Genomic DNA, 23752 nt, shown 5'->3' with positions numbered 1-23752 from the left:
GCAATAGTAAACACACATTAAGTGATATTTATTTATTTATTTATTTATGGCTGTGTTGGGTCTTCGTTTCTGTGCAAGGGCTTTCTCTAGTTGCGGCAAGTGGGGGCCACTCTTCATCGCGGTGCGCGGGCCTCTCACCATCGCGGCCTCTCTTGTTGCGGAGCACAGGCTCCAGACGCGCAGGCTCAGCAATTGTGGCTCACGGGCCCAGTTGCTCCGCGGCATGTGGGATCCTCCCAGACCAGGGCTCGAACCCGTGTCCCCTGCATTGGCAGGCAGATTCTCAACCACTGCGCCACCAGGGAAGCCCTTTAAGTGGTATTAAATCAAATAATATTACTTCTCTGTTTAGAGCTCTCTAATTGCTTCCCATTGCACTTAGAATCAAAACTGCCCCTTACCAGTTAAGATGGCCTACAATGCCTTACAAAATCTGTCCTCCACTTGTCTTAGTGCCTTCTTGCACAACTCTTTCCCTATATTCCATATTTCTAGTCACCCTGGGCTTCTTGCTATAACTGGATGATGCTAAATAAGCATCCTCCCTCCAGGGATCTCTAAACTTGTTTTCTCTTTTATCTACAAAAACTCTTCAACAAATTCATTGAGTGGCTCACTCAATCGCATAGTCACATAGAGCATTCTTAATGAAGTTTCAGTATCAGTGCCATTTCCTTAGACATGCTTTACTTTGTTATCATATCTAGCGGTAATTCCCCTCAGTAGTGTTCTAGTTGCTTTTTATCCTCCTATACTAATTAGCACTTAAATTATTTGTTTACTTATCTTTGTCATCCTTACTGGAATATAAGTTATAGAAAAGAACCTGTAAAGGAAGGACTTTGTCTCTCTGCTTAACTGTTCTATCCCCAGTCCCTGTAAGAATGCCTCACATATAGAGATACTCAAAAAATTTTGAATGACTGACAGCATTTATTTCTATGGATAACAAGTCCTGTGCTGCCAAAAGCTATTTCTAGAGAAAAAGAACACTATTAGGAATTAAATCCTTTATCAATGGCTTCTTGAATTAACATTTAAAAGTTTAAAGTAAAAGTTTTGAATTTTGAAGAGTATAGCAGTGGTAGATGAGAACAATTAGCGAATATCAGGTAAGATCTGCTCACACTCATTTGTTATACCTCAGTTATAAACTTTAATTTTGTACCGTAATTATTAGCTAGTGACTATTAAAAATAAAAATGCATTTAGAGTTTTAAAATCATGAGTCCTGCACTTCATGTTAACAAACAAGACATGTTACTAGTAATCAAAATATTACTTACTTTTAAAAGCCAAAGACTAAGTCGTAGTTTTATAGTCATTAGACCACAATTTCACAATAGAGTCTGTGCTGTTGTGTCTTGTTTTCTATCATCTTTTTGAATTCCCCTGGTGCAAGAACATATTTCTTTGATACCTCTCGTAGTTGGTGCAGTGTAAAACAAGGAAAAGTTTTTCCTAAATAACTTCAGTAGAATTGGACTAAAGGATTAAAAAAATATTCATCTGTTGGTGTTTAGCTGGCAGTTAGACTTAAGATAGAAGATATATAAAACTCTTTGCTTTTTAGGATTGACTATTTCACTTATGGGGTCTTTGGGGCTAACTTTTGAGCTTTATACTATAAGTTAGCCACTCTGCACTAAAGAATGAATGTGGGAAAAGTTTAAAAGGTGTAAAAGGTGTTTGTAAATTTAAGATACCAAAACTATTCCCACTTCCTGTTACCATGGATAATAAGTTTAATGAAGTCAAGAAAAGGCATGAAGATTTTTTTTTTTTTTTTTTTTTAGAAATTTCATGTAATGTCTGAAACATTTATATTAACATATTTCCATACATATTTCCATACAAATACAAATATAAGATTTTTAGGAATTTCATGTAATGTCTGAAACATTTATATTAACATATTTCCATACAAATAACCCAATGAAAGTTTAGTATTAGTTGTTTTGTTTGTTTTTTTATACTTCAGGTTCTTATTAGGCATCAATTTTATACATATCAGTGTATACATGTCAATCCCAATCGCCCAATTCAGCACACCACCATCCCCACCTCACCACAGTTTTCCCCCCATGGTGTCCATATGTCCATTCTCTACATCTGTGTCTCAACTTCTGCCCTGCAAACTGGCTCATCTGTACCATTTTTCTAGGTTCCACATACATGCATTAATATATGATATTTGTTTTTCTCTTTCTGACTTACTTCACTCTGTATGACAGTCTCTAGATCCATCCACGTCTCAACAAATGACTCAATTTCGTTCCTTTTTATGGCTGAGTAATATTCCATTGTATATATGTACCACATCTTCTTTATCCATTCGTCTGTTGATGGGCATTTAGGTTGCTTCCATGACCTGGCTATTGTAAGTAGTGCTGCAATGAACATTCGGGTGCATGTGTCTTTTTGAATTACGGTTTTCTCTGGGTATATGCCCAGTAGTGGGATTGCTGGGTCATATGGTAATTCTATTTTTAGTTTTTTAAGGAACCTCCATATTGTTCTCCAGAGTGGCTGTATCAATTTACATTCCCACCAACAGTGCAAGAGGGTTCCCTTTTCTCCACACCCTCTCCAGCATTTGTTGCTTGTAGATTTTCTGATGATGCCCATTCTAACAGGAGTGAGGTGATACCTCATTGTAGTTTTGATTTGCATTTCTCTAATAATTAGTGATGTTGAGCAGCTTTTCATGTGCTTCGTGGCCGTCTGTATGTCTTCTTTGGAGAAATGTCTATTTAGGTCTTCTGCCCATTTTTGGATTGGGGTGTTTGTTTCTTTGATATTGAGCTGAATGAGCTGTTTATATATTTTGGAGATTAATCCTTTGTCCGTTGATTCATTTGCAAATATTTTCTCCCATTCTGAGGGTTGTCTTTTTGTCTTGTTTATGGTTTCCTTTGCTGTGCAAAAGCTTTGAAGTTTCATTAGGTCCCACTTGTTTATTTTTGTTTTTATTTCCATTACTCTAGGAGGTGGATCAAAAAAGATCTTGCTGTGATTTATGTCAAAGAGTGTTCTTCCTATGTTTTCCTCTAAGAGTTTTATAGTGTCCAGTCTTATATTTAGGTCTCTAATCCATTTTGAGTTTATTTTTGTGTATGGTGTTAGGGAGTATTCTAATTTCATTCTTTTACATGTAGCTGTCCAGTTTTCCCAGCACCACTTATTGAAGAGACTGTCTTTTCTCCATTGTATATCTTTGCCTCCTTTGTCATAGATTAGTTGACCATAGGTGCGTGGGTTAATCTCTGGGCTTTCTATCTTGTTCCATTGATCTATGTTTCTGTTTTTGTGCCAGAACCATATTGTCTTGATTACTGTAGCTTTGTAGTATAGTCTGAAGTCAGGGAGTCTGATTCCTCCAGCTCCATTTTTTTGCCTCAAGACTGCTTTGGCTATTCGGGGTCTTTTGTGTCTCCATACAAATTTTAAGATGATTTGTTCTAGCTCCGTAAAAAATGCCATTGGTAATTTGATAGGGATTGCATTGAATCTGTAGATTGCTTTGGGTAGTATACTCATTTTCACAATGTTGATTCTTCCAATCCAAGAACATGGTATATCTCTCCATCTGTTGGTATCATCTTTAATTTCTTTCATCAGTGTCTTATAGTTTTCTGCATACAGGTCTTTTGTCTCCCTAGGTAGGTTTATTCCTAGGTATTTTATTCTTTTTGTTGCAATGGTAAATGGGAGTGTTTCCATAATTTCTCTTTCAGATTTTTCATCATTAGTGTATAGGAATGCAAGAGATTTCTGTGCATTAATTTTGTATCCTGCAACTTTACCATATTCATTAATTAGCTCTAGCAGTTTTCTGGTGGCAGTTTTAGGATTCTCTATGTATAGTATCATGTCATCCGCAAACAGTGACAGTTTTACTTCCTCTTTTCCAATTTGTATTCCTTTTATTTCTTTTTCTTCTCTGATTGCCGTGGCTAGGACTTCCAGAACTATGTTGAATAATAGTGGTGAGAGTGGACATCCTTGTCTCGTTCCTGATCTTAGAGGAAATGCTTTCAGTTTTTCACCATTGAGAATGATGTTTGCTGTGGGTTTGTCATATATGGCCTTTATTATGTTGAGGTAGGTTCCCTCTATGCCCACTTTCTGGAGAGTTTTTATCATAAATGGGTGTTGAATTTTGTCAAAAGCTTTTTCTGCATCTATTGAGATGATCATATGGTTTTTCTTCTTCAATTTGTTAATATGGTGTATCACATTGATTGATTTACGTATATTGAAGAATCCTTGCATCCCTGGGATAAATCCCACTTGATCGTGGTGTATGATCCTTTTAATGTGTTGTTGGATTCTGTTTGCTAGTATTTTGTTGAGGATTTTTGCATCTATATTCATCAGTGATATTGGTCTGTAATTTTCTTTTTTTGGAGTGTCTTTGTCTGGTTTTGGTATCAGGGTGATGGTGGCCTCATAGAATGAGTTTGGGAGTGTTCCTTCCTCTGCAATTTTTTGGAAGAGTTTGAGAAGGATGGGTGTTAGCTCTTCTCTAAATGTTTGATAGAATTCACCTGTGAAGCCATCTGGTCCTGGACTTTTGTTTGTTGGAAGATTTTTAATCACAGTTTCAATTTCATTACTTGTGATTGGTCTGTTCATATTTTCTGTTTCTTCCTGATTCAGTCTTGGAAGGTTATACCTTTCTAAGAATTTGTCCATTTCTTCCAGGTTGTCCATTTTATTGGCATAAAGTTGCTTATAGTAGTCTCTTAGGATGTTTTGTATTTCTGCAGTGTCTGTTGTAACTTCTCCTTTTTCATTTCTGATTTTATTGATTTGAGTCCTCTCCCTCTTTTTCTTGATGAGTCTGGCTAATGGCTTATCAATTTTGTTTATCTTCTCAAAGAACCAACTTTTAGTTTTATTGATCTTTGCTATTGTTTTCTTTGTTTCTATCTCATTTATTTCTGCTCTGATCTTTATGATTTCTTTCCTTCTGCTAACTTTGGGTTTTGTTTGTTCTTCTTTCTCTAGTTTCTTTAGGTGTAAGGTTAGATTGTTTACTTGAGATTTTTCTTGTTTCTTTAGGTAGGCTTGTATAGCTATAAACTTCCCTCTTAGAACCGCTTTTGCTGCATCCCATAGGTTTTGGGTCGTCGTGTTTTCATTGTCATTTGTCTCTAGGTATTTTTTTATTTCCTCTTTGATTTCTTCAGTGATCTTTTGGTTATTTAGTAACGTATTGTTTAGCCTCCATGTGTTTGTCTTTTTTACGTTTTTTTCCCTGTAATTCATTTCTAATCTCATAGTGTTGTGGTCAGAAAAGATGCTTGGTATGATTTCAATTTTCTTAAATTTACTGAGGCTTGATTTGTGACCCAAGATGTGATCTATCCTGGAGAATGTTCCGTGCGCACTTGAGAAGAATGTGTAATCTGCTGTTTTTGGATGGAATGTCCTATATATATCAATTAAATCTATCTGATCTATTGTGTCATTTAAAGCTTCTGTTTCCTTATTTATTTTCATTTTGGATGATCTGTCCATTGGTGTAAGTGAAGTGTTAAAGTCCCCCACTATTATTGTGTTACTGTCGATTTCCTCTTTTATAGCTGTTAGCAGTTGCCTTATGTATTGAGGTGCTCCTATGTTGGGTGCATATATATTTATAATTGTTATATCTTCTTCTTGGATTGATCCCTGGATCATTATGTAGTGTCCTTCCTTGTCTCTTGTAACATTCTTTATTTTAAAGTCTATTTTATCTGATATGAGTATAGCTACTCCAGCTTTCTTTTGATTTCCATTTGCATGGAATATCTTTTTCCATCCCCTCACTTTCAGTCTGTATGTGTCCCTAGGTCTAAAGTGGGTCTCTTGTAGACAGCATATATATGGGTCCTGTTTTTGTATCCATTCAGCCAGTCTATGTCTTTTGGTTGGGGCGTTTAATCCATTCACGTTTAAGGTAATTATCGATATGTATGTTCCTATGACCATTTTCTTAATTGTTTTGGGTTTGTTTTTGTAGGTCCTTTTCTTCTCTTGTGTTTCCCACTTAGAGAAGTTCGTTTAGCATTTGTTGTAGAGCTGGTTTGGTGGTGCTGAATTCTCTTAGCTTTTGCTTGTCTGTAAAGCTTTTGATTTCTCCATCAAATCTAAATGAGATCCTTGCCGGGTAGAGTAATCTTGGTTGTAGGTTCTTCCCTTTCATCACTTTAAGTATATCATGCCACTCCCTTCTGGCTTGCAGAGTTTCTGCTGAGAAATCAGCTGTTAACCTTATGGGAGTTCCCTTGTATGTTATTTGTCGTTTTTCCCTTGCTGCTTTCAATAATTTTTCTTTGTCTTTAATTTTTGCCACTTTGATTACTATGTGTCTCGGCGTGTTTCTCCTTGGGTTTATTCTGTATGGGACTCTCTGTGCTTCCTGGACTTGGGTGGCTATCTCCTTTCCCATGTTAGGGAAGTTTTCGACTATAATCTCTTCAAATATTTTCTCTGGTCCTTTCTCTCTCTCTTCTCCTTCTGGGACCCCTATAATGCGAATGTTGTTGCATTTAATGTTGTCCCAGAGGTCTCTTAGGCTGTCTTCATTTCTTTTCATTCTTTTTTCTTTAGTCTGTTCCGCAGCAGTGAATTCCACCATTCTGTCTTCCAGGTCACTTATCCGTTCTTCTGCCTCAGTTATTCTGCTATTGATTCCTTCTAGTGTAGTTTTCATTTCAGTTATTGTATTGGTCATCTCTGTTTGTTTGTTCTTTAATTCTTCTAGGTCTTTGTTAATCATTTCTTGCATCTTCTCAATCTTTGCCTCCATTCTTATTCCGAGGTCCTGGATCATCTTCACTATCATTATTCTGAATTCTTTCTCTGGAAGATTGCCTATCTCCACTTCATTTAGTTGTTTTTCTGGGTTTTTTTCTTGTTCCTTCATCTGGTATATAGCCCTCTGCCTTTTCATCTTCTCTATCTTTCTGTAACTGTGGTTTTTGGTCCGCAGGCTGCAGGATTGTAGTTTTTCTTGCTTCTGCTCTCTGCCCTCTGGTGGTTGAGGCTATCTAAGAGGCTTGATGGTAGGCTCTGGTCAGGCATGAAGATTTTGACATAATAGATTTTTAAACATTTATAGTACATGGTATTTGTAATATACATCACATGGTTAAAGTGTCCTCCATTAATTTAAGAAAATTGTGCATTTATTCATTCAGCAAATATTTGTGTACCTACAATGCACGAGGCACTAGAGATACATGAATGAACAAAACAAAAAAAAAAATCTCTGCCTGTAGTAATTATTAGTTACTATTTTAAATGAAGTTTAACTTGGGCAAAGTTTCTTCAATGACCTCTACCAAATTTCCCACTTTATAAATCTACCATGAGTGAATTTAAATATATTGATTTTTTTTCCAATTTCCAATTTGTATTTTGCAAGCATCTGTTGCTTTTAAAGCATAGAATTGGCTACTTGAATAACTAAATAAAGGAATTAAAGACTTTATTCTTAAGGAACTGCTACTAATTGAGGGAAGGGAGCCTACACTTAAAAAAAACTAAGTAAATGTACCCATATGCATGTCAAAGAAGAGATTCAAGATGACTGATGAACATCTTTGATGTTTACAGACAGGTCACTAGATTTGAAATCAAGGGGACTAGGTTATGGAGTAAATCAAATGCTCATTAGTACTTCCAGTGACTCTATATTTTCATTTGCCTTGCTGTTTCTTGGGAGGCAAAGCTTCAGATAGTATTTTCACTTTATCTTAGGGAAAGGATTCATATTTAAAATAGTTGAAGTTTCTATAGTGATGGTAGCCTTCTCTGCATAGCAAGATCATGAATACAGTAAATTCTAGACATTTATAGATTTAAGATTCATGGTTTTAACTTTGCCAGTGATGTGGAAAATTCTTAATATTTTACTGAAAGAAATTTGATTCACTCAGCTAAGTGAGTTTGTCTAGCAAGTACTCAGTCTTTTCATGTTTTTGTTTTAATATCCTAAAGTGATACAAACTTGCTTATTTTGTGAATATTTTCCATTAACTAAGAAAGAACATTATATCAAAATTTGAGTAGACAAATTATGATGTGAGATATGCCCAGGAAATATAGGACTGGTTGGAAATAAGATTCAAAAGAAAGGAGGCTGAATAAATATTATATAATCAAATTTGGAGATTTTCTAAGGCATATTATTATAACATTATGTACCCCAAACCTATTATTTGGGGCCCATTCTTTTCATCTTGTTAATATTAAATCCTAAATTATTTGGATTTAGATAAATATATTTGTATTTTAATTTTTAAGCATATTTATATACTATGCTTACCATGAGGACGGGTACTGAAAGTATTAAATTCTTACTAATGATTTATTTATTATTTTATTTATATAACTTCTTTGAAGTGCAGGGATATGATGAAATTTTATTACAAGCATTTTGACTGTATTTACATATCAGTCAAAAAAACCCTTTCAAAACCTTTCCATTTCTACTTCTGGTCACATTGATAGTGGCACGTTTCACAGCTGTGGTAGTATTTGCAGCAATAGTCTCATTAATTACTTAAGAAGAAAAGGTCAAATAAAGAAGTATTCATTGCGTTCTTACTAGACTGCATCTTAGTGTGCTGCACATGGGGTATTTTATAATTGCCTTCTATGATCTTACAATCTTGTTAGAGAGGGGGAATTTGTGTACATCAGGCAATTAGAATACAGTCCAAGAAGAATAACCACTTTAATTTAACCAAGCACCAACGTGTATGACTAGTACAGTAAACGTTCAGAGAAGGTTTAATAGAACATTTTAATCCAAGAACAGATCTTAAAGGCCTGGCTCTTCTCTAGAACTTGATAAAATGGAATAGACAAAGTGGTTAATAAAATCATAAGTGAAACTGTGAGTACTGAACTAGTGTGATTATTGTAAGAAACTGAAGAGGTCAGCTGGGCTATAGAGAAGGTATAGGAGAGGGAAGCTTCAACCAGTTACTGGGACCTGATGATGCCTGACCTGCCATGCATATCCTTGTCCAGGAAGGAGTCTGAACTCCATCCATTATGCAGTGGGAAGTCAATAATGTTTTCGAGTACAAGATAGTTTATAGTCCTGAGAATTTTTTTCATAACATGTGTGCAAATAACTTGAAATAAATCCACATGTGTATTTACCCTGATCCAAACAAATATTTAAAGGACAAGAAATTCTGAGTTTGGATACTGTTTAACTGGAATTTCTTCTTAGTCTAACATTTTATAAAAATTCTGAGATAAATGTATATCCTTTATGTAAGTCTTATAATACTTTCATTTTTAAAAGAATATGTGCTAAAATTAGAACTTTTGGATGTTTATAATTTGGGTAAAAATGCAGTTTTCCAGGGTGATTGAAGATCACCAGATTTTGACCCCAGAACTGTAAAATATAATCCTGAGATGGTCTCTATATTAAGAATGGGAATTTGTTTTCTTGTCAGTGTGGATGTATATATTTGAACAATAACATGCACACTGTGGTCAGAGGTCTATAAGTAAAAATAAACTGGAGGTTTTGGCCAATATCTACATAATTAATAAAGGATTTTTAAAAATCTGATTAGCTTAAGAAAACTCTGGTAATTGACTGTCTATATATAATTTATGAAATTCTTATTTTTCTGGAATCACAAAGAGGGAACTCTCTGAGGAAAGTAATGTTAAATAACAGAATTCTGCATAGGTAGTGTGACATTTACCCAGAAAAATTAGGACAAAAGTTGAGAAAAACAGTTATCAGCTGGAAAGATTATAAAGACTGGGAAAGTATTTTAGAGGACAAAGTCTTTGTCCTTACTCCCTACAGGGGATCCCTTATGTTCTAAAATCTGTGTGATAGAAAGTCATTTGAATATTGTGTTATAATACTTCCTACATATTCCCTAAAGGATCTGTTTATTTAAATATGTCTACAGGATGTTTTCAAGGAATGCTTAATGACATGAGAAAATGATCACAAGGTGAATGGAAAGTGGAAACAAAATTATAAATACAATATCATTTTCATTCTGTAATTACATTAAACAAATATATAAAAATGAATTTCAGGGCATATATCACAATGCTTGTGGGGGGTTCTTAAGTCATAATTTGTTGAAAATTTTCTCTGCATATATATGTATTTTCCAAATTCTTAACATTGAGCATTTACTCTTATACTTGCAGGGCAGGGCATGATCTACTTATAGTCATGGCTCTTATTTTTTTACTGAAACTTCAGTTTTTATTTCATAGATTTGTATGAATTTTCTGTATATCAAGAAAAATAATCTTGGAATGTTATATTAATTTCATAAATTAGTTTTCCATTATAGTGTTAGGAATAGTTTTAAATCACCCTGACCTGAACGATGAATCTTTTTCAATTTCAGGAGTTTGGTTTGCCCATTCTTATTGCAGTATACATGGTGACAAATTTTCATTCATGATTGATCTTAATGAAAATGTAGATCTATTTTATTAGTTCAAGTTTATAATTTATATCTGAAAGTACAACATGATGAATGCATTAAAATTACAAGGCAGTAGATAGCTACCAACTCAGCAACATGTACTAGGGTGGAAGAGAAGTATATATTGTTTCACTTAAGCTGCAAATGCTGTTATCATTCAATGGATAATCATCAGTTTTCAATGGGAGGATGGAAAGAGTTTGAAATCCAGGTTGCTGCTTACTTTATCAGAAAGTTAGAGCCTCAGTTATGGTTCATTGTAATAAGTGAATGCTAGGAACTGGCTGGCTAGATAATTTCATCTTTCTTGAAGGCCTAGATACTTATTCCCTGAGGATTAGTTGGCTTTGAGTACAGCGTTTATGAAAACATATGAGGTTGTTCACATAAAAAAGCTAATGGTGTAAACTCTACATTGCTGAACAATCCTATTTTTTTGTTTTGTTTGTTTTTTGGGTTTTTTTTTAAGAACCTGGGAGTAAAAATAAGTAGCTCATTGTTTAAAATAGAAAACAAAACATTGTTGAGTGACTGCTGAATTTTACAATGGACTTAAAATGGATTCAAATGCATTTCTTTAAAAAATAAATTTATTTATTTATTTATTTTTGGCTGTGTTGGGTCTTCATTTCTGTGCAAGGGCTTTCTCTAGTTGCGGCAAGCGGGGGCCACTCTTCATCGCGGTGCGCGGGCCTCTCACTATCGTGGCCTCTCTTGTTGCGGAGCACAGGCTCCAGACGCGCAGGCTCAGTAGTTGTGGCTCATGGGCCTAGTTGCTCTGCGGACTGTGGGATCTTCCCAGACCAGGGCTCGAACCTGTGTCCCCTGCATTGGTAGGCAGATTCTCAACCACTGCGCCACCAGGGAAGCCCCCAAGTGCATTTTTAATGTCTTTATCATTTATATTTGCACTGAGGATCTTGGTGATAGAGAAGAAATGTCTAAAAACACAGTAACCTACTTAATATGCTTTAAATACTCTCTTGGGAGTCGGGATGGGAAATTGGACCCATTGTGAGTTCCAGTGTAGTCTATTTTATGGGAATGGTTGTGCCATATAAAAAAACTTGGTGCTATTGTGTAATTCAGGTAAAGTCCAAAAAGTAAGGGGGTATAAATTCAGATCACGGTTTTCAGTTAATATTTACATAATCCTAGAAAAGTTGTTAGCAGGGCAGTATGATGGAAAGACTGTCAAATTTTATCTTTTCAGGTGTGTGACACTGCCTGTGTCATTTACTCTCTTTACTTTTTTTATCTATAGTGATACTACTGTATATTACAGGAATTATTGTGAGAATTGAATTAAATATATAAAGTGCCTGGGACAGTACCTGGTATTTTTTTGCAGATTCAGTAAATAGTATTTTATACAGATGTTTGTATGTCTTCTTTCTGTTTAACCATGGGTTTAATCTGGGATCCAGATTGACATTTAATGGAGGTTCTCCATTTAGAGAACTCCCTAAATTCTATGCCAAATTTTAAGTATGTGCTTATTTCTGAGAGGGTATATTGCTTTCATCAGATTTAAAATTTCTCTGTTAAAGCCCTTGATTACAAACATACATGTTAAACTTTGTTCAGTTTAACAGCCAACTTATCTTATAGTCTAGTTTAACAATTTAATTGTAGACAATTTAGGAGAATGACTATGTTAAATTAGAAGCCAGACCTGTGAGTGTAGGCCTGGTTGTGGTAAAAAATTGCAAAAGGAACTAATTTTAAAGTGAAACATTAAGTCCATAGATAGATTCTTTAAAATGTCAAGAGTAAAATACATTTTTATAAAATTTTCTCAGGTTTGAATTCAATTGATTGCTTGTTTTGTACAAAATCATACAAAATGAGACTTTTACTATGGTTATGGGAACAATGAGAATCTTCAACATTTCATTTTAAATGCATAATGTGAAATTTATCTACAAAATATTTTACCTTGCTTGGTGTTTTTTTTCTTTTTGTCTTTAAATTGGGATCTTTGAGTCTTTGGTTTTGAGATGTAATATTTAAGTGTTTGCAATATATACAGACTCTCATGTTATACCTAATAATTTTGAGACCCAAGCATATGCTAGATATTTGCTATTTTATTTTTTTTCCAGCTTTGCTGCGATATAATTGACATTTAAAATTGTATAAATTCAAGGTGTATAATGTGATGATTTGTTACATATATATGTATCAAACGTACATACATATGTATGTATGATTACCGCAGTATAATTAATTAACACCTCCATCACCACACATAAAAATTACCTTTTTTGTGTTTGTGAGGTGAGAAAATTTAATACATATTCTCTTAGCAACTTTCGAGTATATAGTATTGTTAACTAAGTTCACCATGTTTTACATTAGATCACCAGACATTATTAATCTTACAGCTGATTAAAGATTAATCTTAATCTTTGTGCCTTTTGACCAATATCTCCTCATCACTCTGACCCCACACCCATAGCAACCACCATTCTACTCTGTTTCTATCAGTTCAACTTTTTTAGATTCCACATGTAAGTGTGATCATGCAATATTTGTCTTTCTCTGACTTATTTCACTTAGCATAATGCTCTCAGGTTCATCTGTGTTGTCTCAAATGGTAATATTTCCTTCTTTCTCATGGCTGAATAATATTCCATTGTATATATGTAATACATCTCTTTATCGATAAACACTTATGTTGTTCGCATATCTTGGCTATTTTGAATAACGCTGCATTGAACAAGTGAGTTCAGGTATTTCTTCGAGGTCCTGATTTTATTTCCTTTGGATATATACCCAGAAGTGAGATTGCTAGATCATATAGTACTCTATGTGTAGTTTTTTGGGGAATCTCCATACTGTTTTGCATAGTGGCTGCACCAATTTACACTTCCAAGAACAGTGCACATAATTTCCCTTATTTCCACATCTTCACCAACACTTATTGTTTGTCTTTTTGATAATAGACATTCTAGCAGGTGTAAGGCGATATATCATTGTGGTTTTGATTTGCATTTCACTGATGATCAGTGGTGTTGAACACCTTTCAGAGGACCTTTCAGGTCCTCTCCCCATTTTTTAATTGGATTGTTTGTTTTTTGTTATTGAGTAGTAGACTTTCCTTACATAATTTTGATATTAACTCCTTATCAAATATATAATTTGCAAATGTTTTCTCCCATTCCATAGGTTGCCTTTTCATTTTGTTGATGGTTTCCTCAGCTGTGCAGAAGCTTTTTGGTTTGATGTAGTCCCACTTGTTTACTTTTGATTTTGTTGCTTGTGCTTTTCATGTCATTTCCAAAAAGTTGTTACCAAGATGAGTATCAAAGAGCTTTTCCCTATCTTTTCTTCTAGGAGTTCTATGGCTTCAGGTCTTATGTTTAACTCTTTAATCCATCTCAAGTTAATTTCTGTGTATGATGTAAGACAGAGGTCCAATTTTGTTCTTTTGCATGTGATTATCTAGTTTTCCCAACACTATTCACTAAAGAGATGATCTTTTCCCATTAAGTATGTTTTGCTCTCTTGTCAAATATTAGTTGATCATGTATATAAGTGTTTATACGTGGGCTCTTGATTCTGTTCCATTGGTCTACACGTCTGTTTTTAGACATACCATATAGTTGTAGCATATTGTTTTAATTACTATAGCTTTGTAATACTTTGAAATCAGGAATGTGATGCCTCCAGTTTAGTTCTACTTTCTTAGGTCTGCTTTGTTTTTTCAGGGTCTTTTGTGGGTTCATATAAATTTTGGTTTTTTTTTTTCTATTTCTGTGAAAAATGCCGTTGGAATTTTTATAGGGACTGCATTGAATATATAGATAACTTTGAGTAGTATGGACATTTTAAATAATATTACTTCTTCCAATCCATGAACCAAGGATATTGTTCCATTTATTTGCTTCATCTTTAATTTCTCTCATCAAAGTCATATTTTTCAGTGTACAGGTCTTTCACTTACTAAGTTATATTTATTCCTAAGTATTTTATTGTTTTTGATGCCATTGTAAATGAGATTGTTTTCTTTATTTCTTTTTCAGATATTTAATTATTAGTGTAGAGAAACACAGCTGATTTTTGTATATTGACTTTATATCCTACAATTTTACTGAATTTGTTAATTAGTTCTAATAGCTTTTTGGTGGAGTTTTTAGGATTTTTAATATATAAGATTATATCACCTACAAACAGAAATAATTTTACTTCTTTCCTTCTGAGTGTGATGCCTTTTATTTCTTTTTCTTGCCTGATTGCTCTGGGTAGAACTTCTAGTACTATGTCGAATAAGTGTGGAGAGAGTGGGCACACTTGTCTTGTTCCTGATCTTTGAAGAAAAGCTTTCACCCTTTAACTGTTGAGTATGATGCTAGCATGGGCTTGTCATATATGGCATTTATTTTGATGAAGTATGTTTCTTTTATACCCAGTTTGTTGAGAGTTTTTTATCATGAATGGATGCTGAATTTTGTCAAATGCTTTTTCTGCATCTATTTAGATGATCATATGATTTTATTCTTTCATTCTCTTAATGTGGTGTGTCACATTTATTGATTTGTGTATATTGAACCATTCTTGCATCTCAGAGACAAATTCCACTCATTCCTCGTAATGTGCTCTTGAATTCTGTTAGCTAGTAACTTTTTTAGAATTTTAAAAATCTATATTCATCAGGAATGTTGGCTGATAATTTTCTTTTCTTGTAGTGTCTTTATCTGACTCTGGTATCAGGGTAATGCTGGGCTTGTAAAATGACTTTGTGTTTCCTCCTCTTCAATTTTTTGGAAGAGTTGGAGAAGGATTGGTGTTCTTCTTTAAATGTTTTGTAGACTTCACCAGGGAAGCCATCTGGTCCTGGGCTTTTCTTTGTTGGGAGGGTTTGATTACTGATTCAATCTCCCTAGAAGTAATTGATCTCAATTTTTCTATTTCTTCATGACTCAGTTTTTCTAGGTTGTATGTTTCTAGGAATTTTATTCATTTCTTCTAAGTTATCCAATCTTTTGGCATATAATTGTTCATAGTGGTTTCATGATCATTTGTACTTCTTTGGTATCATTTGTAATGTCTTCTCTTTATTTCCAATTTTATTTATTTGAGTCTTCTCTCTTTTTCTTAGGCTAGCTAAAGTTTTGTCAATTTTGTTTATTTTTTCAAAAAACATCTCTTTGTTTTGTTGATCTTTTCTATTATTTTTCTGGTCTCTAATTTATTTATTCTCTGATCTTTGTTATTTCCTTCCTTCTGCTAACTTTGGGCATAATTAGTTCTTCCTTTTCTAGTTTCTTGAAGTGCAAGGTTAGGTTGTTTATTTGAGATCTTTCTTTTTTCTTAATGTAGGTGTTTACTTCCATAAACTTCCCTCCTAGAACTGCTTTTGTTGCATCCCATAAGTTTTGATATGTTGTGTTTTCATTTTGGTTTGCTCCAAGATATTTTTTGATTTCTCTTTTTACTTCTTCCTTCACCTATTGGTTGTTAGGAGTGAAATTCACATATTTGTGAATTTTACAGTTTTCTTCCTGTTATTGATTTCTAGTTTCATGCCATTGTGGTTGGAAAAGATACTTGGTATGATTTCAATCTTAAAGTTGCTAAAACTTGCTTTGTGACCTAACATATGGTCTGTCCTGGAGAATGTTTTGTGTGCACTTGAGAAAAATGTGTGCTCTGCTGCTGATAGATGGAAAGTTCTGTATATGTCTCTTAGGTCTATTTGGTCCGGAGTATAGCTCAAGTCCAATGTTTCCTTACTGTTTTTGTGTCTGGAATATCTATCCAGTGTTGAAAGTGAGCTATGGAACTTTTCTATTATTATTGTATTGTTGTCTACTTCTCTCTTCAGATCTGTTAGCATTTGCTTAATATATATAGGTGTTCTGATGATGGGTGCATGCATATTTACAATTGTTATATCCTCTTGATGAATTTACCCCTTTATCATTATGAAGGAAATTTGCCTCTTGTTACAAGCTTTTGATTGAAAGTCTGTTTGTCTGATAGAAGTAGAGCTACCCCTGATCTCTTAGTTAACACTTGGCTACAATATCTTTTTCCATTCCTTCACTTTAAGCATACGTGTATCTTTAAAGCAGAAGTGAATCTCTTGTAGGCAACATATAGTAGGGTATATTTTATTTTTTTCATCCATTCAGCCACTATGCATTTTGATTGGGAATTAATCCATTTACATCTGAAGTAATTATTAATGACTATTAATAGGTAAGGACATACTAATGCCATCTTATTAATTGGTGTTTCTCTGTTTTGTACTTCCCTTGTTCTTTTCTTCCTCTTGTGCTGTATTCATTTGTGAACTGATGATTTTCTGTAGTAGTATGCTTTGATTTCCTTTTATCTTTCATACATCTACTTATTTGTGGTTACCATGAGGCTTACATAAAACATTTTATAGATATAATAGTCTATTTTATGCTGATAGCCACTTAACTTTGATCACATATAAAGCTCTATCCTTTTACTCCCTTCTTTATGTTTTTGATGTTAAAATTCACCTCTTTTTCTCTTAGTGTACATTCACAAATTATTATATTAATATATCATCCAACTCTCTCCTGGCCTGCAAGAATTCTGCTGAGAAATCCACTGATAGTCTTATGTGAGTTCCCTGTAGGAGAGAATTTTGGTTCTCTTGCTACTTTCAAAATTTGATCCTTGCTTTAAGTTTAGACAGTTTTATTTTAATATGTCTTAAAGAAAACTGATTTGGATTGAAATTTTGAGGTGACCTATTAGCTTCATTAACTTAGATATGCAGATTTCTCCTCAGGTTTGGGTAGTTCTCAGCCACTGTTTTTGTAAATAAGCTTTCTGTCCCCTTCTCCCTGGCTTCTCCTTCTGGGTCTCCAAAAATTCAGAGATGCTTTTCTTATTGGTATCCCATAGTTCATATAAGCTTCCTTCACACCCTTTTTTTCCTTTGTTCTCCTATGACTATACAATTTCAAAGGTCCTGTCTTCTATTTCATAGATTCTTTCTCTGCTTGTTCATTTTTGTTTTCTTTTTCTTATAGTTTTTTTTAACATCTTTATTGGAGTATAATTGCTTTACAATGGTGTGTTAGTTTCTGCTGTATAACAAAGTGAATCAGCTATACATATACATATATCCCCATATCTCCTCTCTCTTGCATCTCCCTTCCATCCTCCCTATCCCACCCCTCAAGGTGGTCACAAAGCACCGAGCTGATCTCCCTGTGCTATGAGGCTTCTTCCAACTACCTATTTATTTTACATTTGGTAGTGTATATATGTCCATGCCACTCTCTCACTTCATCCCAGCTTACCGTTCCCACTGCCTGTGTCCTCAAGTCCATTCTCTAGGTCTGTGTCTTTATTCCTGTCCTGGCCTTGGGTTCGTCAGAACCATATATATTTTTTTAGATTCCATATATATGTGTTAGCGTATGGTATTTGTTTTTCTTTTTCTGACTTACTTCACTCTGTATGACAGACTCTAGGTCCATCCACCTCATTACAAATAACTCAATTTCATTTCTTTTTATGGCTCAGTAATATTCCATTGTATATATGTGCCACATCTTCTTTATCCATTCATCTGTCGATGCACATTTAGGTTACTTCCATGTCCTGGCTATTATAAATAGAGCTGCAATGAACATTGTGGTATATGACTCTTTTTGAATTATGGTTTTCTCAGGGAATATGCCCAGTAGTGGGATTGCTGGGTCATACAGTAGTTCTATTTTTAGTTTTTTAAGGACCCTCCATACTGTTCTCCATAGTGGCTGTATCAATTTACATTCCCACCAACAGCTCAAGAGGGGTCCCTTTTCTCCACACCCTCTCCAGCATTTATTGTTTGTAGATTTTTTGGTGATGGCCATTCTGACTGCTGTGAGGTGATACCTCATTGTAGTTTTGATTTGCATTTTTCTAATGATTAGTGACGTTGAGCATCCTTCCATGTGTTTGTTGGCAATCTGTGTATTTTCTTTGGAGAAATGTCTATTTAGGTCTTCTGCTCATTTTTGGATTGGGTTGTTTGTTTTTTTTGATATTGAGCTGTGTGAGCTGCTTGTAAATTTTGGAGATTAATCCTTTGTCAGTTGCTTCATTTGCAAATATTTTCTCTCATTTTGAGGGTTGTCTTTTCGTCTTGTTTATGGTTTCCTTTGTTGTGCAAAAGCTTTTAAGTTTCATTAGGTCCCATTTGTTTATTTTTGTTTTTATTTCCATTTCTCTAGGAGTTGGGGCAAAAAGGATCTTGTTGTGATTTATGTCATACAGTGTTCTGCATATGATTTCCTCTAAGAGGTTTATAGTGTCTGGTCTTACATTTAAGTCTTTAAATCATTTTGAGTTTTTTCTGTGCATGGTGTTAGGGAGTGTTCTAATTTCATTCTTTACATGTAGCTGTCCAGTTTTCCCAGCACCACTTATTGAAGAGGCTGTCTTTTATCCATTGTATATTCTTGTCTCCTTTATCAAAAATAAGGTGACCATATGTCCATGGGTTTTTCTCCGGGCTTTCTTTCCTGTTCCATTGATCTATATTTCTTTTTTTGTGCCAGTACCATACTGTGTTGATTACTGTAGCTTTGTAGTATAGTCAGAAGTCAGGGAGCCTGATTCCTCCAGCTCCGTTTTTCTTTCTCAAGAGTGCTTTGGCTATTTGGGGTCTTTTGTGTTTCCACACAAATTGTGAAATTTTTTGCTCTAGTTCTGTGAAAAATGCCATTGGTAGTTTGATAAGAATTGCACTGAATCTGTAGATTGCCTTGGGTAGTATAATCATTTTCACAATGTTGATTCTTCCAATCCAAGAACATGGTATATCTCTCTATCTGTTTGTATCATTTTTAATTTCCTTCATCAATGTCTTATAGTTTTCTGCATACAGGCCTTTTGTCTCCTTAGGTAGGTTTATTCCTAGGTGTTTTATTCTTTTTGTTGCAAGGGTAAATGGGAGTGTTTCTTTAATTTCTCTCTCAGATTTTTCATCATTAGTGTATAGGAATGCAAGAGATTTCTGTGCATTAACTTTGTTTCCTGCTACATTATCAAATTCATTGATTAGCTCTAGTAGTTTTCTGGTAGCATCTTTAGGATTCTCTATGGATAGTATCATGTCATCTGCAAACAGGGACAGTTTTACTTCTTCTATTCCGATTTGGATTCCTTTTATTTCTTTTTCTTCTCAGATTGCTGTGGCTAAAACTTCCAAAACTATGTTGAATAATAGTTGTGAGAGTGGACATTCTTGTCTTGTTCCTGATCTTAGAGGAAATGGTTTCAGTTTTTCACTGTTGAGAACGATGTTGGCTGTGGGTTTGTCATATATGGCTCTATTACGTCAAGGTAAGTTCCCTGTATGCCTACGTTCTGGCGGGTTTTTATCATAAATGGGTGTTGAATTTTGTCAAAAGCTTTTTCTGCATCTATTGAGATGATCATACGGTTATTCTCCTTCAGTTTTTTAATATAGTGTATCACATTGATTGATTTGTGTGTATTGAAGAATCCTTGCATTCCTGGGGTAAACCCCACTTGATCATGGTGTATGATCCTTTTAATGTGCTGTTGCATTCTGTTTGCTATTATTTTGTTCAGAATTTTTGCATCTGTGTTCATCAGTGAGATTGGCCTGTAGTTTTCTTTCTTTGTGACATCTTTGTCTGGTTTTGGTGTCAGGATGATGGTGGCCTCATAAAATGACTTTGGGAGTGTTCTTGCCTCTGCTATAATTTGGAAGAGTTTGAGAACGATAGGTGTTAGCTCTTCTCTAAATGTTTGATAGAATTTGCCCGTGAAGCAATCTGGTCCTGGGCTTTTGTTTGTTGGAAGATTTTTAATCACAGTCTCAATTTCAGTGCTTGTGATTGATCTGTTTATATTTTTATTTCTTCCTGGTTCAGTCTGAGAAAGTTGTGTTTTTCTAAGAATTTGTCCATTTCTTCCAGGTTGTCCACTTTATTGGCATAGAGTTGCTTGTAGTAATCTCTCATGATCCTTTGTATTTCTTCAGTGTCAGTTGTTACTTCTCCTTTTTCATTTCCAATTCTGTTGATTTGAGTCTTCTCCCTTTTTATCTTGATGCGTCTGGCTAATGGTTGAGCAATTTTGTTTATTTTCTCAAAGAACCGAATTTTAGTTTTATTGATCTTTGCTATCATTTCCTTCATTTCTTTTTCATATATTTCTGATCTGATCTTTGTGATTTCTTTTCGTCTGCTAACTTTGGGGTTTTTTTGTTTTTCTTTCTTTAATTGTTTTAGGTGTAAGGTTAGGTTGTCTATTTGAGATGTTTCTTGTTTCTTGAGGTAAGATTCTATTGCTATAAACTTCCCTCTTACAACTGCTTTTGCTGCATCCCATAGGTTTTGGGTCATCGTATTTTCATTGTAATTTGTTTCTAGGTATTTTTAAATTTCCTCTTTGATTTCTTCAGTGATCTTTTGCTTATTTAGTACTGTATTCTTTAGCCTCCATGTGTTTGTATTTTTTACAGATTTTTTCCTGTAATTGATATCTAGTCTCATAGTGTTGTGGTCGGAAAAGATACTTGATATGATTTCAATTTTCTTAAATTTACCAAGGCTTGATTTGTGACCCAAGATATGATCTATCCTGCAGAATGTTTCATGAGCACTTGAGAAGAAATTGTATTCTGTTGTTTTTGGATGGAATGTCCTATAAATACCAATTAAGTCCATCATGTTTAATGTATCATTTAAAGCTGGTTTTTCCTTATTTATTTTCATTTTGGATGATCTGTCCATTGATGAAAATGTGGTGTTAAAGTCCCCTACTGTGATTGTGTTACTGTCGATTTCCCCTTTTATGGCTGTTAGCATTTACCTCATGTATTGAGGTGCTCCTATGTTGGGTGCATAAATATTTATGATTGTTATATCTTCTTCTTGGATTGATCCCTTGATCATTATGTAGTGTTCTTCTTTGTCTCTTGTAATAGTCTTTATTTTAAAGTCAGTTTTGTCTGATTTGAGAATTGCTACTCCAGCTTTCTTTTGATTTCCATTTGCATGGAATATCTTTTTCCATCCCCTCACTTTCAGTGTGTATGTTTCCCTAGGTCTGAAGTGGGTCTCTTGTAGATAGCATATATATGGGTCTTGTTTTTGTATCCTTTCAGCAAGCCTGTGTCTTTTGGTTGGAACATTTAATCCATTCACGTTTAAGGTAATTATCGATATGTGTGTTCTTATTACCATTTTCTTAATTGTTTTGGGTTTGTTATTGTAGGTCTTGTGTTTCCTGCCTAAAGAAGTTCCTTTAGCATTTGTTGTAGAGCTGGTTTAGTGGTGCTGAATTCTCTTAGCTTTTGCTTGTCTGTAAAGTTGTAATTTCTCCATCGAATCTGAATGAGATCCTTGCTGGGTAGAGTAATCTTTGTTGTAGGTTTTTTCCTTTCATCACTTTTAATATGTCCTGCCACTCCCTTCTGGCTTGCTGAAAGGTCAGCTGTTAACCTTATGGGGATTCCCTTGTATGTTATTTGTTGTTTTCCCCTTGCTGCTTTTAATATATTTTCTTTGTATTTAATTTTTGATCATTTAATTAATATGCGTCTTGGCGTGTTTCTCCTTGGATTTTTCCTGTGTGGGACTCTCTGCACTTCCTGGACTTGATTGACTATTTACTTTCCCATATTGGTTAAGTTTTCAACTATAATCTCTTCAAATATTTTCTCAGTCTCTTTCTTTTTCTCTCCTTCCTCTGGGACCACTATATTTCGAATGTTGGTGCATTTATTGTTGTCCCAGAGGTCTCTGAGACTGTCCTCAATTCTTTTTATTCTTTTTCTTTATTCTGCTCTGTGGTAGTTATTTCCACTGTTTTATCTTCCAGGTCACTTATCTGTTCTTCTGCCTCAGTTATTCTGCTATTGATTCCTTCCAGAGAATTTTAAATTTCATTTATTGTGTTGTTCATCATTGTTTGCTCTTTAGTTCTTCTAGGTCCTAGTTAAATGTTTCTTTTATTTTCTCTATTCTATTTCTAAGATTTTGTATCATCTTTACTATCATTACTCTGAATTCTTTTTCAGGTAGACTGCCTGTTTCCTCTTCATTTGTTTGGTCTGGTGGGTTTTTACCTTGCTCCTTCATCTGCTGTGTGTTTCTCTGTCTTCTCATTTTGCTTTACTTACTGTGTTTGGGGTCTCCTTTTCACAGGCTGCAGGTTCGTAGTTCCTGTTGTTTTTGGTGTCTGCCCCCAGTGGCTAAGGTTGGTTCAGTGGGTTCTGTAGGCTTCTTGGTGGAAGGGACTGGTGCCTGTGTTTTGGTGGATGAAGCTGGATCTTGTCTTTCTGGTGGGCAGGACCACATCCGATCATGTGTTTTGGGGTGTCTGTGGCCTTATTATGATTTTAGGCAGCCTCTCTGCTACTGGATGGGGTTGTGTTCCTCTCTTGCTAGTTGTTTGGCATAGGGTGTCCAGCACATAGCTTGCTGGTCATTGCGTGGAACTGGGTCTTAGCATTGAGAAGGAGATCTCTGGGAGAGCTTTTGCCGTTTGATATTACGTGTAGCTGGGATGTCTCTGGTGGACCAATGTCCTGAACTCGGCTCTCCCACCTCAGAGGCACAGGCCGGACACCCGGCCAGAGCACAAAGACCCTGTCAGTCACATGACTCAGAAGAAAAGGGAGAAAAAAAGAAATAAAGAAAGAAAAGATACAATAAAGTTATTCAATAAAATTTCTTTTAAATTATTAAAAACAAAAAAAATTAAAAAGTAATTAAAAAAAGCAAGCAAGAATGAAGAGAGCAACCAAACCAAAAAACAAATCCACCAATAATAACAAGTGCTAAAAACTATGCTAAGAAAAACAGAAATAAACAAAACAGAAAAAGAAAAGAAAGAAAGGGCCGACAGAACCCTAGGGCAAATGGTAAAAGCAAAGCTATACAGACAAATCACACAAAGAAGCACACACATACACACTCACAAAAAGAGAAAAAGGAAAAAAAATATATATATATACCTATATGTAACGGAAAAAAAAAGGAAGAGAACAACTGAATCAATAAACAAATCTACCAATGATAATAAACTCTAATTATTAAACTAAGATAAACATAAAACCAGAAACAAATTAGATGCAGAAAGCAAACCCCAAGTCTACAGTTGCTCCCAAAATTCACCACCTCAATTTTGGGATGATTCGTTGTCTATTCAGGTATTCCAGAGATGCAGGGTACATCAAGTTGATTGTGGAGATTTAATCCACTTCTCCTGAGACTGCTGGGAGAAATTTCCCCTTCTCTTCTTTGTTTGCA

At 34.7% G+C, this 23752-nt stretch overlaps 1 long non-coding RNA gene across 1 annotated transcript; it reads left to right on the top strand.

Moving 5' to 3' along the window:
• Positions 1 to 317: 317 nt before the first annotated feature.
• Positions 318 to 23462, top strand: LOC309656141. Its single transcript, XR_014261170.1, has 2 exons — positions 318 to 1764; positions 7071 to 23462. It is a non-coding gene; the product is annotated as an uncharacterized lncRNA (long non-coding RNA).
• Positions 23463 to 23752: the final 290 nt, after the last annotated feature.

Source organism: Balaenoptera physalus (genome assembly GCF_965194825.1).
Source record: "Balaenoptera physalus genome assembly, chromosome: 2".
In the NCBI taxonomy this organism is placed as follows: Eukaryota; Metazoa; Chordata; class Mammalia; order Artiodactyla; family Balaenopteridae; genus Balaenoptera; species Balaenoptera physalus.
Note: the sequence above shows the minus strand (reverse complement) of the source record. Positions and strands in the feature narration are given on the sequence as shown.